The 19,687-nt window shown below is 32.0% G+C and overlaps 1 long non-coding RNA gene across 4 annotated transcripts; it reads right to left on the reverse strand.

The window, feature by feature from the left end:
* Positions 1-1,638: 1,638 nt before the first annotated feature.
* On the reverse strand, positions 1,639-19,449 carry LOC109135357 (uncharacterized). Of its 4 annotated transcripts, none has more exons than XR_002040285.3 (4): positions 18,594-19,449; positions 16,903-17,233; positions 3,779-3,863; positions 1,639-2,018 (listed from the first exon to the last, which is right to left on the reverse strand). It is a non-coding gene; the product is annotated as an uncharacterized LOC109135357 (long non-coding RNA). The 4 variants fall into 4 exon arrangements; XR_007275752.2 differs by having other exon boundaries at positions 1,639-2,064; XR_007275751.2 differs by having other exon boundaries at positions 1,639-3,863; positions 16,903-17,229.
* Between the last annotated feature and the right edge of the window lie 238 nt (positions 19,450-19,687).

Genomic DNA, 19,687 nt, shown 5'->3' on the forward strand with positions numbered 1-19,687 from the left:
TAATTCCACTAAGCTTATTTCGATCAATTGTATTTTGGTTTTTGGGGTAAGGGAACTTTGAGTGAAGTTCTGTAAGAGAGAGGCTTTGAGTGAAGCTTGTATGTGTGAGAAAACTTCGAGTGAAGTTGAGAGGAACTGCTGTTAAGGGAACAGTGGCTCAGGAACTTGAGTTTAGGAACTCAAGGTGTGGCTCGAGTTAGAATTAGGTTGTAACAAAGTTGTTTGGCCTAATTAGTGAAAGTGTTGAGTTTAAAATCCCTAGTGGTCGAGGTTGTTTCTTCTTGTTGGGCCCAAGAAGTTTTTCCTCGTAAAAATCCCTTGTGTTCCTTTAGCTTGTTTATTCGTTTAAGTTTTAATTTCCGCAAAAATTTACGTTTATTTCTACACCTACAATTCACCCCCCCTCTTGTAGTGTTCCTAGGGAAATAACAATATGACTATAAAAAAATATGCCTGTCATGTTAATACCGGTTTTTCAGAGTGAGCGCCAAACTTATTTTATCTTAACTTTTTAATCTTATCTATAATTTTATGATCTTATTATGTCAGAAATAAGACAAAATAAGTTGAAGTGACCGAACCCTTATGTGTTGCTTTTCAAATTTTCACCTAATTTAATTTCTTGTTGGATATGTTGTCTCTAGTCTTCTCTCAGTTTGGCCTTGTTTTCCTGTTATATATACTCTCTCATAATAATGTTAACCATGGCATGTAATATAATGTCATAAGTAAGATATAGTATGGTTATTAAATATTATTTTATAAAAAGTAGATTGGTAGGAGTTTGTAAGATATTTTTTTAATGAAAAGGAGAGACAATGGGATATTTTTTTAGAAATAGAGTGTGGGTCAAAAGGGGTTAATCACTTATATAATAATAGTGAGACCACATCAAAATTGAAAGTATGTTCAAATTAATTTGGGATGAAATAGAAATGAAAGTATTAATACTAATATGAGATGAATAGAGTATTAAAATTTGTTTTTCAATAGACATCATCGAGAACGAACAAATGTCAAAAAGGCCATTTAATTGTCAATCGTTTGTCGAATACAAATGAACTATTTCACACTCTAATCGACCTTGATTGTTTTCTTGGTTAAATAACATAGCATTTAGAAAAGAGTTTCATGGAAATGAGTTTCATTTAGAAAAGCAAATAACAGGAGAAAAAAGAATGAAAAAAAGAAGAGAAAACCAAATTTCTACGACACTACATTGTGGGTTCCCTAGAACCTAGAATCATCTCTCCCTCATAAAGGAAAATTCCACCTTAAGCTTGAATACTCAAACACCCCAATCTCATTTAAAATCTATCTTCTCTGTTATTATTGATCAAGAGAACATCACCATATGTACTGCTGCCCATGTTTATTTGTCACTCCTCTTGTCCACTTGACATTTTCTGGTGTTGCCGCAAGTGTTAGATGAAGTGGAGGTCAGTTGTGATTGCTCTCTATTTGGCTTTCTCTCTCGTCATCAGTCCTCAACTCCCATTTTTTATTTCTTTAAGTTATACTTTTCATCCATTATTTGCTTGCTTTTTGAGGTAGTTTTTTTAATTCATCGTTATTGGATTGTTGAACGCCATATCTTAGATAACGAATTTTTGAATTTGGTCCTGTCTTATGTACGAAGTATGAACCCTCCAACATCAGTTTTATAGAAGGTACATAAAAGTTTATAAATGTAAATTATGCATTTATTCCAAATCTAAAACTTTTACATTAAGTACAAAAATATAGTTTATTTGAATGCCCTCTCTCTTCTTCCACCGTGGTTTGCTTCTAAATTCCAATGTTTAGATGAACTCTATCATTAATCTATGCTGCTCCTGATGTGGTGCTCGTGGATTTTCTCTTTCCTCTTCTTCGTGGACTACCTACAGTTGCATTGCTGCTGTTACTGACTTGGTGCTTCTGAATTTTATCTCTCATCTTCCACTGTCGTCGTTTGCTTCCAATGTATAGCTGTTGCAGTTGGATTGTTGTTGTTGTTGTTGCTTCTCTGCGTGCCACTGTGGTCGAGCATTATTTCAGTTCTATTGTGCATTGTGGTGGTTTCTAAAATGATTCATAGATTTCAATTGACCCTATTTATATCAATTCCATGCCAAAATGTATGCAATAAGCTTCAATACATATTCAGTGGAAATGTGTATAATTAGCGGAAATCATGGACATGGAAATCATCCTTGATTGATATTTTGATTTCACTACCATATATATGAATTAGATAGGCAAAATCGGATGTACATAAAATTAGAAAGAATAAATTCAGGGAAGGAATAAATCGGACATGGAAATGTTACTGTTCCTTAATTATATATATTACGTATCAATTAAAATCTGTAATTGACGTCATTTATATAGATTACTGAATCAATTATATATGGGTGATTTAAGGGAAGGAATATGCGTGATTAAGGGAATTTCATATTCTTTGATTGCCTTGACACTTGGACACTCTAATTGAGCTTCAAAAAAATACTGATCAACGGAGCATGCCACGTCATGCCACGTGGGATTGAAATCTCTAACTTTGCGACACGTGGTCTGAAGGATTCTTCTTTAGATATATATATAGATGAGGTCCGACTTTAATGATCAATATTTTTGCTTGAGCTCTTGGGACTTATGATCGACTAAACATGCAAATACCCGCGGGAAGACTCACATATTCTGATAGTAAATTAAAGCAGTACAATCAAACAAATGGCGTAATGTCCCACCACAGAAGTCGTTCTTGGCCTATGAAGTGTGGGGAATCACACAAGCCTTCAAATTAAAAGGGCCCAAAAATATAGAACAAGTACTAGTACTTGCAGCATATCGAAACAAAAACAATATGAGCAGCAAATAAGATAGGAACCTCTCTTGACAAGCGGTGTAAGCTCAAATCTTGGTGATGTTTTTTTCTACAAGAAATATATCTGACAGTTGTATGTCTCCAATCTCTCTTATTCATTTTCTTTTTCTTTTTTCTTATGTTGAATGGACATTAAAGAGACAATCTTTAATTGCTTTTTGTCTCTTGAAGTCTCCGTCAATTTTCATTTTGAAGTCTCCATATTTTCATTCTTCGCTTTTTCCAAATTCCAAAATCCCAAAATGTTTACTTCCATCCGAAATTATAAATATAAATTCTCATTAATGTCATCATTTCCCAATAAAAAGTCATATTAATAGCCATTATTAACAATTCAACTATATAATTGAGTTATTTATTTGAATTTGAACCAGTATACTCACAATAGAAGTTGAAAAGACGGTTCTTTTACTACTCAATTTTAATGATTTAATCCTTAATATTATAGTTTATTGAACTTTTTTGTTGATAAAATTATGTACTTATTTTAAGTACTTGTGAAGGGCCCAAATGTGAGAATTTAAATAAAGTCTCGATAATGGTAGCCCCGCCCCTGACCCAGCATATGATGGAACGATCTAGTATCAAGAGACCACACATCATAACTTAAATCATATTCCCCCTCGCTCACAACTCAACTAGAGTTAAGAGACATCGAGAGCATGTTTGGTTCAAGTCATGGAATGGAACCAAATAGAGGAAGGGAATGGTAACAAAACTTATTACCTTTATTGGATGTCTGATTCAAGCCTTGAAATGAAAAGGGAATGGTAACCATTACCATCAACCAATGGAGTTGTCACATAAAGAGGAAACAGAAGGTATAAAAAAAAGAAAAAAGAAGTAACTAGATAATTGGTTCCGTTTTTTAAAGGTCAAAATATTGAAGAAAACATGCTTTAAACTTACTCGATGTTGAGTGTCCCGGCAGTGAATCAGGTAGCAATCTCTGAAGTAAGTTCACCGAGTGTGGCTTGACGACTGTTGCGAAAATCTGCAAACATATAGTACGGTTGGGGGTGTGAGGAAAACCCCTCTCACGATTAAGTCAAAAATATGTCCGTGAAGGATTTAGGAAGAGATTGTAGAGAGAGTGTGTGTGTGTTCAAAATTTATGCGCAAAATAGTACCAAATGGGTATAACTAGTATTTTTTTTTCTGACAGGGTGTCTAAACATTGTCCATGTGTATAGTTGTGATGAGCCATACTAAAGGAAGATTCCCTCATTTGTCGTATTCGATGGCTGCCAAGAACGTTGTCGGTCCCCTATAGACTTTGATCCAGATCTTCCGACAATGATCGTGTCTTAATATAGTGTTAGCAGTTAGTATAATGTTAGCAGACATGGGATACATGTGTCCCATTTGGTACTTGGTTACTATCCACACAGTGAGCCTTTATACAAGCGTCGTCCTGCCAAGGGCCAAGAAGGGCTGCTAATGTTGATGCAGCACTACTGTCACGAAGATTAGTAGCATGAAATGTTGATGGTCATCACGAATGTGGCTTTCTACATGTGATCTTCAAGAGGCACGATCTCCCCCTTGACCACGCCCTTGGCGGCTCTTACCGCACCCACGCCCTTGGTGGCCCTTATCGCAACCACACCCATCGCTAATAGGGTAGCAAATTCTTTGACATTAATGCTCATATAAATGAAATAGATCAACGTGTGTAGGTCATGTTGGGTGTGGAGAAACATAAAGCGTCACGCGACTTTGTTATCGTGATCTCTGATGACTCTATTTTGAAATAAGGGAAAAAACTTTATCAATAGTCGGGATTAGGGATCGGATGTACTTCTAACTTTTTTAAAATTGCTACATTGTTTTAGTTTTTCTTATTTGAAGCACTTGGCCCATGGAAAAGTAATAATAATACACCCTATTTATTTTTTTCACTTTTTCCACCAAAAAGTACTAGTTTTTCACTTTTTCCCCTTACTTTACATTAAATCAGTCAAAATGTGCCCTCAAAAAGTTTGAAAGTTACATTGCCTAAAATCTTGTGCAAAAGACAATGTAGGATTTTAAAAGACAGAGGAAGTATTTTGATAAGAACTTGGATTTATATAGGGTAGTTCCGATATTACATACTTTCACACACCAAAAAGAAAATTATGGGTCTTAAAACTATGGCTCTTTCATGGAGTTTAGGGGCATTGCTGAAACCTATCCTCATGTGACATCACAAATTTCATCCATAAAGATTTTAGTTTATTACTTACTCCGTTTCTAAATAATGGTGACACTTTAACTTTTCAATCTATTCACAAGTTTCAATTTGGCTAACATTAGCTATTGATGAGCAAAAAATATATATAGTCATGTGATATCTTATTTGATTCATCTCGATACGTACTTTTATAATATCAATTTCTTATAATTTTTTACAAATACAAATCTAGAGATTTTTTTTTTTTTTGCTAAGCAAGTAATTATATTAATTAGAGCAAAGAGTTACAACCTAAAACCAACTAAGAGGAAGCGAACCAACTAGGTTGGACCCCTTCAGCTCAAAGTTAGTTCATAAGCCAACAAGATATTCATACAATTCCAACACCTTACAGTAGTACTATCTAAACATTAGTGAAGGCTATTGAACCAAAGCTGTTCTTTCCTAGAGATTTTCTATGGCATAACAACTAAGATCCTAACTCTAACAATACCTTTGATTTCTTCACATGTTCTGTGAATACTAGGTACATAAGCCTCCAAATATACTTTATTTCTGGCTTGCCAGATAAGGTAAACTAATGCAGTAATACTGGCTTGGAGTAGATCCTTTTGAAACTTAGATCTTCTACTATTCTTCACCCATCTCAAAAGTTGTTGTAGATCATTAATAGTAGCCTGGATACTCAACCATGCTTTAATATGACCTAGACAATTAACACTGAATACACACATGAAGAAAAGATGTGCATGATCTTCTGTGTTTGCATCACAGATCAAACAGTTAGCTGAAATACATACTCCAAAGGTTGTTAATCTTGCTGTAGTTTGAAGCTTTTGTTGCATAGACAACCACATTATAAATCTATGTTTAGGCACATTAAGCCTATTCCAAACAATAGAACTATCCAGTTCCCTTTTTCAGTTTCACCTATTAGCTTCTCATAAATTGCTTTAACTGAGTATTGATCCATCTGCACCAATTCTTCTTATGTTTCAGTTGCTCCTTAATTCACTCCACAAATTTTATTCCAGGACCAACTAGCCCCTGTATTGGGCTTATAGTTCCACCAATCTGCCCCTTTGAGAAAAACAGAGTTGATCCATTTCAACCAAACACTATCCTACTTGGTTGACGTAGCCCATACATACTTACCCAGACTTGATGTATTCCAGGTAACTATGTTCTTGAACCCTAAACTTACTGCACTTTTATGAGCACATAATTTCTCCCAGGCCACAACACCTGCTTTGCTAGAATAAGCATATCCACCCCCACAAGAATGCTCTACAGATTTTATTAATTTCAGTGAGTACTTTCCTTAGTAGCACAAATACTTGTGACCAATAATAATGTAAACTAAGGAGAACTGAATTAATTAAGAGATCCTACTACTCCATACTCTAATTCTCCCTATTATCTTGTTAATTAAAGCTTCACATTGAGCTGTAGAAATCTTTCTAGCACAGATAGGCACACCTAATACATAAATGGAAATGATTGTTGTGAGAATCCAGAAGTTGCAGCAATTCTTATGACATCTGATTCTGACATACCACATGTATCATGTATGCATGGCTGGCTTGTGCACATTAACTTTTAATCCTGAAGTCTCGAAAAAGATATTAAAAGTTCTTAACATCAAGAAAAAAGAAGTGGATTCCCCTTTACAGCATAGTATCAAATCATCAGCAATACGCCTATGTTTTTGTAATACTCCGTATTTTAGTAAGTTATTATTTATATATTTATAAAAGTTTTAGTTTTTAAAAAGGTTTTATTTACTAAAAAGTCTTATTATTTATTAAAAAGGCTTTTATAAGAAAGATTTTGGGTATTTAAAATAAATTTTAGCCCAAATGAATTTTGGAGCTAACTTTCCTGAGTTTTATATTCATGTAGTTTGTTCAAAATAAATTAAAAAATTTTAAAAACTATTCCAAAAAGGTTTGCAAAAAGAAGAAAAAAAAGGGTTTAAAGAAAAAAGGATTTTAAAAAAGAGGAAAAAAAAATAAAAAAAAAATAAAATAAAAGCTTCGCAACTCACGCAGGGAGCTAATCTCTTCTTGACCAAAAGTTGGTTACCTTGTTTTCCTTTATCTTTTGGTTAATTGTTGGTTTTATCTTTTGATTAATTAGCATCTAGATTATTTATCTTATGGAATATTCCTTTATTCTAACTATATTATCATAAAGGATAGTTTATCCTAGCTAAAATAATTATCCTTTCTCAAAAATCTATCTTTTACGTTCCTATTCCTATTCTTATCCTATTTACCCAACTAGTATAAATAGGGGTCTCCACCCACCATATTCTTCACACCAAATTTGAGGAATAAATCTCTTTTCTCAAGTTTAAACTCTCTCTCCATCTTAGCCTACCTTCTCTATTTTCTCCCTAGTAATTATTATTATTAAAGGTGCGTGTATATGTAGATTCTTAATATTATATTTGGCATGTGAAGTATCATGTTTCTAAGTTAGTTTTTTTTTTAGAGTAAATATTTTATGAGTATTAGTCATGATATACAAGTTTATGTTTTCTTTATAAACATTTAGCAGTCTACAACTTACTTTATTTTCGACTAATTGACCATGCGTTAAGTTGTATAATTTCTTGTCGTCGTTACCGCATTACTAAAGTCAAGTGATAAATAATCTTCAAGATGTATACTTTGAATGGTATGGTTAGCTGAAAACGTAGTATTACAGTATATGCGTTAAACAAACTTGTGTCATGATTCTTTGTCCATTTACTAGGTTACAATTAATTTCTAAAGATATGCTTTGAGTTGGATTGTTAGTTGACAACCTAATACTGCATGACAGTAGGAATGTGAAATCTATCTTTGGTTCATGATGATTGTCGCATAAAATTTAATTCTTTAACTTTACTAGCACGAGAATTATTATTCTTCTTAATATTATTATAAATGTATTTAGAGGATAATTGTATGAACAAGTTATTAATTTTATGCCTTTTATATGGCTAAAGTTTTATAAAAGAATTACTATTCTTATAAAGGAGGATTATTTCCGAAAGATTTTTCTTAGTTATATGATCTTTTATGATCACAATTTATAAAGAGGCCACGGCTTGTTATTTATTAGCAAGAACGGTAGCTATTATATTATTTACCCATGTACTTTTTGTATAAGTCATGTGGACAAGGTAGTTCCCCTCGTAATAGACTCAGTAAGGAATACTAAACTTGGGGGTGTGCACACTTTAGGCAAGGTACCTAGGCAAGGAAAAAGGATTTTTATCAAGGTTATATACTTTATATTATAACAGATCCAAGGAGTTTATACAAATTATTTCAAGTATCCAAGGAAGGTTTATATGAGTATTTTGAATGTTTAGTAAAGTTTTTAAATTTCCGCATATACATGTATTCAGTATTTTACTGACACGCATTTTGTTTTGTTTTGTTTTATGGCTTTGTCCCTGTGATGACCCTTTTGGTGAGCAGATTTACAGGTTGATGCATACTTCATATGGGGAGCTAGTGAGGAATCATAATTAGTCAAGGAGTTGTTATTTTATTTTCTTTTCTTTATTTGTATTGTTATCTAGTTGTACAATTAAGTTTATATTAATAAAGAGAAGTTTTATAAGTTATTTCCGCTGCATTAGTTAAAGTTTAGTTAGTAGTCAGTATTAAAGCCTTTAACGTTATCACGTGGCGGTAATACTCTCAAGTTTCTCAAGGAGTTTTATATTAAAATAAGTTTTCCAAAAGAGAGAAATTTGGGGGTGTTACAAAGTGGTATCAGTTTTCCAGGTTCTTTTTTAAAATAAAATAAGCAGTTAATGAGAGTATGGGTAGATCGAGGAAGGGCATATAAGATAGAATTTCGCATTTTATTTGCATTTTTTTTTTTTTTTTTGCATTTTATATTATGTGAAAAAGAACTTCTTTCTTTAAAGCAAATAGTTATATTTTCAAGTATAAATATTTTCTTATTTATATTTTTGGAAGAACGGAATAAGTATGTGGATTTATTTTTCTGAGGAAAGTTCTGGCTAAGGAAAGACTTGGTACTTAAGTTGGCCGTTTGTGCCGCACCTCTCTTTCCTGGGAACTCACTCGATTAATTATTCATACACTAAGCCTAGTACTCAAATAAACAACTCTTTTGGTCATATACGTATATATGTATTTTTCAAGAATATCAAACAAAGTTTTTTTTTCATATAGGAATTCCAAAAAAAAAAAAAAAAAAAATCGATTCATTTGAAATTATAGTTCAAATGTTATTTTTATTTTGACTATTATGTCAACATGCAATCCGTATTTATCTTATAAATCTATATATAATTATTCGAATTACAAAGCTTAAATTTTTTATAAAGTATTGATTTTCTTTTAAAGATCTGTTTAGCATTTATTGTTCTATTTAATGATTATTTTGAACATATTTTAAGGAAGTTTGACTTATTGTCAAGTTAATATGAAAAATCTTCGTATTTTTCATAAGCAAAAGAAAGAGTTTATTGTTTATTATAAGAATCGAGTTATTATTCTGTCTTTCATGACATGTTATTAAGGAGCTACTTGCAAGTTGTGGTATTACCATTTCTTACGACATACTTTTTTTTGGCATGTATATTTTCTATGAGATGAACTTGGTTATTTAATGTCTTAAATGACAAGTATGCATGTGATCTAATTCATGCAAAGTGATTTATATACATTGTGTAAAGCGTCAATATGTTTATTTTGTTGATTTATAAGTGTTAGGAGAACATATGACTTCAAAGTAAGCCAAGTTGACTATTTGAGATCCATTAAAGGTGAAGATTGTTCTAGTTTATTCCTTTAAGGGAAAGAAATTTAGTTGTTGTTTTTTTAGTAGGAGTGAAGAAAGTAATACATTATGTTATGTGCTAAGAATTGTGAAATTAGTCATTTGAAGTTTTATGTAGTTTGATGATCTTTAATGTTTATTGACATGAGTAAGGAAGAGAAATTTTATAATTTGTGGAAACTAGTAGTAGGTCAATGGTTTATACCAGCTTGGAGGAATTATTAAGATTTAGAAAAGTTATATATTTTGTTTATGGATTTAGTCAACACCGTCTTAGCAATGATATAGAGATAACCTTTGAAAGGTGACAAAATAAGGAATATTATGAGGACCTTATAAGCATATGAGATACCATATTTGAAGCTGGATTTAATTAAGGAATTTTCCCCTATGCTGAATCGCAAATATTTTAAAAAGAGTTATCGTTGTTATAATTAAGCAAAGAAAGTACGAAGTAGACCATATTTGAAACTTTAGCAGGTTCCTTTAGATCATTTTTATTTTCAAAGGTGAAGTAAGATACTAGAATTCCCTAAATGTATTCTAAGTTGATTTTGGAGATTATTGAAGGTCAAGAGGAGTATTATTTTTGGGAGTAGTCTTAAACTTTTGCTTGAATGATAGCGTATAATTGTTGTTTTGGCAATATGAAAGATAGAGTGATTATAAGGATCAGGTATATCACTTATTGAAATAAGTGACTCTAATAATAGAAGAAATATATTCTTTTGGGAAAATTGGAGCTTAATAAAGGAGAAAAGGGAAGAACTAGTCAATCAAGGTAATTGATTTGGAAAAAAATAGTCGTATTTTTTATTATGGATTTAAGCATTGAGTTTATATTAGTGAAGGAGTTAATTTTATTGAATGAAGATGGTATGAATTTTCAGGAAAAGATTGTTTAGTTACTACCTCAAGTCCTAGTTGAGTATTGTCTATTTTTGAGAGTTTATTAATTATGGTACTTTAAGAGAAAAATCGAAGATGAATTTCGAGAAGTTTTAGTTTTGAGGATCTAAGTAAGAAAGTCTATTTTTCTTCAATTATATATTGTGTTAGTATATATACTAACAAGTTTTGCTGCTTGTGAGTAATGATGAATTGATTTGATTTTGATTAATCAAGTAGGATCAAAGGTAATTTTTTTTATTTTTTTGATATTCATTGTGATACCTTCATGAGTTTTGTGAAGCTCATTAAATTTTGACGAGAAAGCAAACGTATTTTACAAACAAAAGGAAAAAGTTGTTTGAATAGTGTATTTTCGAGTAAAGCTTACGAAAGGTTTTATAAAGTTCTTTTGTTCTCACTATATTATAGCATTTTGATAATATATTAGTATTTGCTCAAATAGTTTTCCTACAAAACTTGTCTTTAGTATCAGTTTCTAATTCTTTATTATTTCAAGAATTTGGAAAATTTTCCTACTCAAATTGTATAAACTTTTTAGTTTGTCATAAACCATCTTTTGTACTTATTCAAATACTTTCTTTATTATGTTGATTCATTATTGAAGGCAATTATTTCGAATACCTTGAAATAGAGGTTAATATTTTTCAAAGTTTAAAAGATATTTTTGAAAGTCTTATCTCTCTAGTGGTTTTATTATTACATTTCCAGCAAAGCTTCTTATATTTTTGTATTACAAAGTTGCTAAATAATTTTCAATAAAGTTTTAAGCCTTAGCGAGTTACGGGGGCGTAACTCCTTTTAAGGGAGTAGAATACGATAGAGTTTCGCGCGTTTAACTTAAAACACTATTTTTGACCTAATTTTTACTTACTTTATGAGTTATTAAGTAAGCGAACTAACTTTAATAGAAAAATTTTGGTATATGTAAAGTAATTGCTATATTTTTTACTTGCTTGCTGCAAGTTTCGTCAAGTTTCGAGGACGAAACTTCTTTTAAGGGGGGTAGTCTGTAATACTCCGTATTTTAGTAAGTTATTATTTATATATTTATAAAAGTTTTAGTTTTTAAAAAGGTTTTATTTACTAAAAAGGCTTATTATTTATTAAAAAGGCTTTTATAAGAAAGATTTTGGGTATTTAAAATAAATTTTAGCCCAAATGAATTTTGGACCTAACTTTCCTGAGTTTTATATTCATGTAGTTTGTTCAAAATAAATTAAAAATATTTTAAAAACTATTCCAAAAAGGTTTGCAAAAAGAAAAGAAAAAAAAAGGGTTTAAAGAAAAAAAGGATTTTATAAAAAGAGGAAAAAAAAAATAAAAATAAAATAAAATAAAAGCTTCGCAGCTCACGCAGGGAGCTAATCTCTTCTTGACCAAAAGTTGGTTACCTTGTTTTCCTTTATCTTTTGGTTAATTGTTGGTTTTATCTTTTGATTAATTAGCATCTAGATTATTTATCTTATGGAATATTCCTTTATTCTAACTATATTATCATAAAAGGATAGTTTATCCTAGCTAAAATAATTATCCTTTCTCAAAAATCTATCTTTTACGTTCCTATTCCTATTCTTATCCTATTTACCCAACTAGTATAAATAGGGGTCTCCACCCACCATATTCTTCACACCAAATTTGAGGAATAAATCTCTTTTCTCAAGTTTAAACTCTCTCTCCATCTTAGCCTACCTTCTCTATTTTTCTCCCTAGTAATTATTATTATTAAAGGTGCGTGTATATGTAGATTCTTAATATTATATTTGGCATGTGAAGTATCATGTTTCTAAGTTAGTTTTTTTTTTAGAGTAAATATTTTATGAGTATTAGTCATGATATACAAGTTTATGTTTTCTTTATAAACATTTAGCAGTCTACAACTTACTTTATTTTCGACTAATTGACAATGCGTTAAGTTGTATAATTTCTTGTCGTCGTTACCGCATTACTAAAGTCAAGTGATAAATAATCTTCAAGATGTATACTTTGAATGGTATGGTTAGCTGAAAACGTAGTATTACAGTATATGCGTTAAACAAACTTGTGTCATGATTCTTTGTCCATTTACTAGGTTACAATTAATTTCTAAAGATATGCTTTGAGTTGGATTGTTAGTTGACAACCTAATACTGCATGACAGTAGGAATGTGAAATCTATCTTTGGTTCATGATGATTGTCGCATAAAATTTAATTCTTTAACTTTACTAGCACGAGAATTATTATTCTTCTTAATATTATTATAAATGTATTTAGAGGATAATTGTATGAACAAGTTATTAATTTTATGCCTTTTATATGGCTAAAGTTTATAAAAGAATTACTATTCTTATAAAGGAGGATTATTTCCGAAAGATTTTTCTTAGTTATATGATCTTTTATGATCACAATTTATAAAGAGGCCACGGCTTGTTATTTATTAGCAAGAACGGTAGCTATTATATTATTTACCCATGTACTTTTTGTATAAGTCATGTGGACAAGGTAGTTCCCCTCGTAATAGACTCAGTAAGGAATACTAAACTTGGGGGTGTGCACACTTTAGGCAAGGTACCTAGGCAAGGAAAAAGGATTTTTATCAAGGTTATATACTTTATATTATACAAGTATCCAAGGAGTTTATACAAATTATTTCAAGTATCCAAGGAAGGTTTATATGAGTATTTTGAATGTTTAGTAAAGTATTTAAATTTCCGCATATACATGTATTCAGTATTTTTACTGACACGCATTTTGTTTTGTTTTGTTTTATGGCTTTGTCCCTGTGATGACCCTTTTGGTGAGCAGATTTACAGGTTGATGCATACTTCATATGGGGGAGCTAGTGAGGAATCATAATTAGTCAAGGAGTTGTTATTTTATTTTCTTTTCTTTATTTGTATTGTTATCTAGTTGTACAATTAAGTTTATATTAATAAAGAGAAGTTTTATAAGTTATTTCCGCTGCATTAGTTAAAGTTTAGTTAGTAGTCAGTATTAAAGCCTTTAACGTTATCACGTGGCGGTAATACTCTCAAGTTTCTCAAGGAGTTTTATATTAAAATAAGTTTTCCAAAAGAGAGAAATTTGGGGGTGTTACAGTTTTAGCTTGACTTCCTTGCATCTAGGATGAGTTTGAATTGTTATAGTTCACTCATTTTATCAAAATCATTGATAACTATTCCATTCATATCCCAAACAATAGTGGTGAAATGGGATCATCCTGCCTCAATCCTCTTGAAGACTTAAAAAAAAACCTTCATTAAACCATTAATCATGAGAGAAAACTTTGGTATTGTAACACATTGCATGACTAATTCAATGTCTGAGGGAAACCTAAATACTGCATCATTTCTTTCGAAAATTCCTAATTAACTTTGTCATCTGCCTTCTATAAATCAATCTTCAGAAGACAAATAGGCTTCACATGTTTCCTCCTATATTGCTTCATCATCTCTTGTATGACCATGATGTTATGAGCAATGTACCTCCCATGTACAAAGCCTCCTTGAATCAAATCAGGAAGCACCTGTCTAAGCCTTGCACATAACACTTTTGTTACACATTTATATAGTGTGTTACAACATGATATGGGCCTAAATTCAGTTACATTAGTAGGGCATTTATTTTAGAAATTAAAGTAATGATAATATTATTTAAGTCCTTTAAAATTTTCCTACTATTGAGCACATCTAGGATAACATCAATCACATCATCATTTATAATACTCCATACATCTCTATAAAAATATGAACCAAATCCATCTGTAGCAGGTGCTTTATTTCCAAGAATTGAAAACAGAGCGTGCTTTACCTCATCAGCAGTGTATGGAGCACAAAGTATATTTTTGTGCTCAGTTGTGAGCATAGGCCCCTCTTGAATAATTTGTTGCATAACTGATTTCCTCTCTGTATTATATTCACCTAGTAACTTCTCATAGTATGCTAGAAATGGATTTGCAATAGCTTGTTGTGTATCATACCATGTAGCATGTTCATCATGAATACTATACACTTTCTTCTGCAGCCTTCTTGCCTTTATGCTCTAATGAAAGAGATGGATATTCTCATCTCCATCTTTTATCCAAGCCATTTTAGCTTTTTGTGCCACGAATTCCAAATCTACTTTAGGTTTGACTTGATACTCCTTGACTGCCTCCAATTCAGCGTCTGTAAATTGCTCATTGTCTGGTTAGCTATGCATCCTTTGCTGAACTACAATCATATTATGATAAGCTTGTAATTCAGATGCTTGAATATCTGAAAAACCAAGCTTATTGAGTTCCTTTCCTGCCACCTTTTTAAGCTTTTGTACCACTTTGTACATCTTGGTACCTTGCACATTCTGTTCCCAGGCTCTTCTTGCTGTAACTTCAAAATTTGAAGAAGATCCCCACATTGTGAAATATTTGAACGGTTTACACAGCTAAAAGAGTAGGTGAGTGGTCAAATTCCCCTTCTTCTTGGAATGAGACTTCTGCAGCTGGAAATGTATCTAACCATTTCTGATTAGCTAGAAACATGTCTAGCTTAGAGAACACTCTATGAACCCCTTGTTTCCTATTATTCCAGGTAAAGAAATTCCATATGCATTTCACATCTTGCATTCCACATTTCACGCACCATACATTCTCTAATGTCCCTCAATTCCATTCCCTTACTGCAACTCCTATTCTTTCATCTGTTTCATTACACATTTAAAATCACCACATAATATCCATGGATCAGATATCTAAAATTGCATTAATTCCTGCCATAAATTATGTTCTCTGCCATCTATCATTAAAAGGATATATAAAAGTGCAAAAGAAACCCTGTGTGCCCCCAATAGATTCTAAGTAACAATGTAAAAATTGGCGTGAACCTTTTACAATTGTTACATTATAACTAGTAGCTTTCCAAGCTAAAATGATTCTCCCATTTTCATGAAAAATTACTATTCGAAGTAAAACACCACCCATTGAAAATTCTCTGATACACTAAACCAAGATTATGTGCCTTAACCTTAGTTTCTAAGAGAGCAATAATACCAACAGCAATCTTATTCACATCAATCTGCTTCTTGTGTGTATTGATGCCTCTTACATTCCAACATAATAACTTATCCATCTTGTAAAGGAGAATCTCCCCCTCCTTGATGTACTATTACTCCATTTTCTCCACCCTTTCCATTTACATCCTGCACCTCTACTACATTCAAAACATTGAAAGCATTGGGTGTTAGTAGGCTTAACTAATGATGTTCTAACCTTGATAGGTTTCAATGCTCTTTGAAAACCATCACGATCAATTTCCTTCTCTGCATTCTGCTGGGACCTTGAACCTGATTCACCTACAACCTTAGGAAATTACATGGTTGATTCAACAGGCTCAACCCTAATAGTTGTTGTAATGACTTATGGCTCCACTTTCTTTGGAACCCATACTTTCCTCTGTTTCAATTTAGAATTCTTAGTCACATGTCCTACACCCTTAGAGTGTTGACATAGTATAGGATGTCATTCAAACACCAGAGGCACTTTAGTCATGTCTCCATGCTCATTCCAGAATTGTATAGTTTCAGGGAATTTTTTATCAATCTGCATCTCCACTAATACTCTTGCATATTGTAATTTTTCTCTCTTCCTTGTTGCATCATCTCATTTTATAGAATCCCCAAGTTGTGAAACAATCTTGTGTAATGATTTTTCACCCCAGTATTTCAAATTTTACTTCAACTAAACCCATATAGGAACAGTTTCAAGATCCTCTTTCTCAAAATCAACTTCAGGTGTCCATGGTTTCATGATTAAGGGCTTGTTGTCAAAGAAAAAATGACCAGCTAAAACTTCATCCCTAGTATCCATTGCTAGAAACCTTACTAGAAAGATGTCCTTCTTCACCAATGCAACCTTATCTATCTTATATTTCCTCCAGATTCGATGCAAAAACCCCTCCATAACATGAAGTGGTGGATTTGCACCCACAACATAACAAATCAACAATGAACTCCAATAATAAATTTCCTCCTGAATATCTTCTAAATCAATGTGCACAAGTTCATTCGATTGATTGACCAAATTATCATTCTCAGGTATGATTATGGGTTCATTAACATGTTCGATCTCCATTTCAGTATTATCAACAAAATTCTGCTGCAAAATAGGAAAAGAATCATTACCTCGAGATGTTATTGTTCCATTGTCCGGTGTAACAATTGATCGATTAATTGCACTGTCATGAATGGATTGAAGCCATTCATTAAACGTGTGCCGAATTTCAAATTGCTTCTGTAACTCTTGGATTGATGAAGTAAGAGTAAGAGGGTCTCGAATTCCTAACCCAAAATCCAACGATTCAATCCCCATGATTTCATCCATAGATCGAGTACGCATGCCTGAGAGTCCGAACAAGGACCTCACATTATCTTCTCTTGTTTTCCTGAATCACTACCTTCAGCTGTTCGCCATTTTTTCTTGCCATGGTGACGAGAAAACTTGGAGGACGGCTTTCTTAAAAAAAAACTAGAGATATTAGTGCTTAAAATGTTGCATCGGCATGCGCGAAAAGTGAAAGTGGAACTATTATTTAGAAACATATGTAGTATATTGAAACGCAATAACATCACTTCCTTTTATGTTATTGTTAGACTTGGTAAAACTGACTTGCAGCGAAACTACCTAACCTCAATTTCGATTTGGACACAAAATGAAATATATTAAAGATGAGGGAAGAAAAATATTTAATAAAAGAGGAAAATGAATAAAACTTAAACTATGGTATTCCGTTTCAAGTTAGTGGATCTGGTTCGGTTCAGATTGATTCGAGTTGATATCATTAATATTTAGTTCAGTTTCAACCTAGTGGGTTCCATTTTAGGTTGGGTCTGTTTCGAGTTTGATCGATTCGAGTTGAGTTGAGATTGTTCATATCATTATAAACTTCATCTAATTTTAGTTCATAATCTGATCCAATTGAGATTCAGGGTAAAATAAACCAGGTTGGGTTAGCTTCGCCACGTCTAGTCGCAACGCTAACCCGGTCTAATTAACCTAACCTGAAGCAAGAATTTGATTTAAAAATGACAACTTGAATATATTTATATTGATCTAACATTAGTGGTAAAAATTACTTTTGCTACTTTATATATATTATTTTAGAACTCGAAAATCTAGATGTTGATATGAATTGTTATTACCCTTAAATCCAAATTGACACAACTACTAAACCAAGTGGAGTCAAAGTAAAGACCAAAAAGGTAATTTTCAATCTATACTTTTCCAATGCTTCTAGTGTCACTTTGAATTTTCCTTGGATTTGGCTTCTACCTACTATATGCGTTCATTTGGCCTCTTGCTTTCGCTATTACAGCAAGCTGGCAATAATTAAAGCACGCCAGTAAGTGGTCGTACGCAGACACGACCCCTTCCCACAAAATTTAATTCACCCATTAGATTATTGGAAAAATTATTTTTAATAAGTCAATTTTTAGTTAATCTTTTCAAAATAAGTCAATATTTTAATTATTGTATAATATGTTAACTTTGTATATTCTTCTGCTGTAAACGAGTTAATGACGTTGAAATTATGATATATGTCACATTTTAATAGGATGACAACGTGATTTAACTCATTTATAGCAAAAATAAATACAAGGTTAACTTATTTATAGTTATTCGAAAGATTGACTTATTTTAAGAAAACGCGCAAAAGTTAATTTATTAAAAATAATTTTTTCTAAATTATTTCATAGATTAGGTTGAAAATGTCGAGAGCTCGTCAGGAAGCACAGGAAGATACAAACAACTACAAAGTTCACCACTAATACATTACCTCAAAAAGAAAAACAAAAACAAAAAGTTCACTAATTACCTGCAGTTCATCATGTTGCCTTTCTTGATTATGCTACTATTCTTGCAGGATACTTCAGCTTCTCTTGAAGTAACAATAAACTACAATCTTTCCGATTGCTTCAAATCCTCCACTTACGCTCTTCATAGCTCATAAGAAACCAATATCAAACATCTTCTCTCCACTTTACTATCCCAAATTTCGACCCCCAAACATATTTTCTCTACCCACAAACATACATCATGCATAATATTATGATATGTCAAGAATTAGTCAAATTTTATGGAAGGAAAAACTTTTCTACAAAACATTAGATCAAGTTAGACATGCAGAGCACTTTTGATACTATAGAATGAGGTCCGATTTTAATCAGCAATATTTTTGCTTGAGCTCTTGGGACCTATGATCGACTAAACATGCAAATACCTGCGGGAAGACTCACATATTCTGATAGTAAATTAAAGTAGTACAATCAAACAAATAGCGTAATGTCCCACACCAGAGGCCGTTCTTGGCCTATGAAGTGTGGGCAATCACACAAGGCCTTCAAATTAAAAGGGCCCAAAAATATAGAACAACTATTAGTACCTCCAGCCTATCGAAACAAAAACAATATGAGCAACAAATAAGATAGGGACCTCTCTTAACAAGCGGTGTAAGCTCAAATCTTGGTGATGTTTTTTTTCTACAAGAAATATGTGTGATAGTTGTATGTCTCCAATCTCTATTATTCATTTTCTTTTTCTTTTTTCTTATGTTGAATGGACATTAAAGAGACAATTTTTAATTGCTTTGTCTCTTGAAGTCTCCGTCAATAATTTTCATGTTGAAGTCTCCATATTTTCATTATTCGCTTTTTCAAAATTCCGAAATCCCAAAATGTTTACTTTCATCCGAAATTATAAATATAAAATTCTCATTAATGTCATCACTTCCCAATAAAAAGTCATATTAATAGCCATTATTAACAATTCAACTATATATGGTTTTTATTTGAATTTGAACCAGTATACTCACAATAAAAGTTGAAAAGACTGTTCTTTCATTACTCAATTTTAGTGATTTAATCCTTAATATTATAGTTTATTGAACTTTTTTCTTGATAAAATTTTGTA

The sequence above is a fragment of the Beta vulgaris genome, chromosome 6 (genome assembly GCF_026745355.1).
Source record: "Beta vulgaris subsp. vulgaris cultivar EL10 chromosome 6, EL10.2, whole genome shotgun sequence".
NCBI lineage: Eukaryota > Viridiplantae > Streptophyta > Magnoliopsida > Caryophyllales > Amaranthaceae > Beta > Beta vulgaris.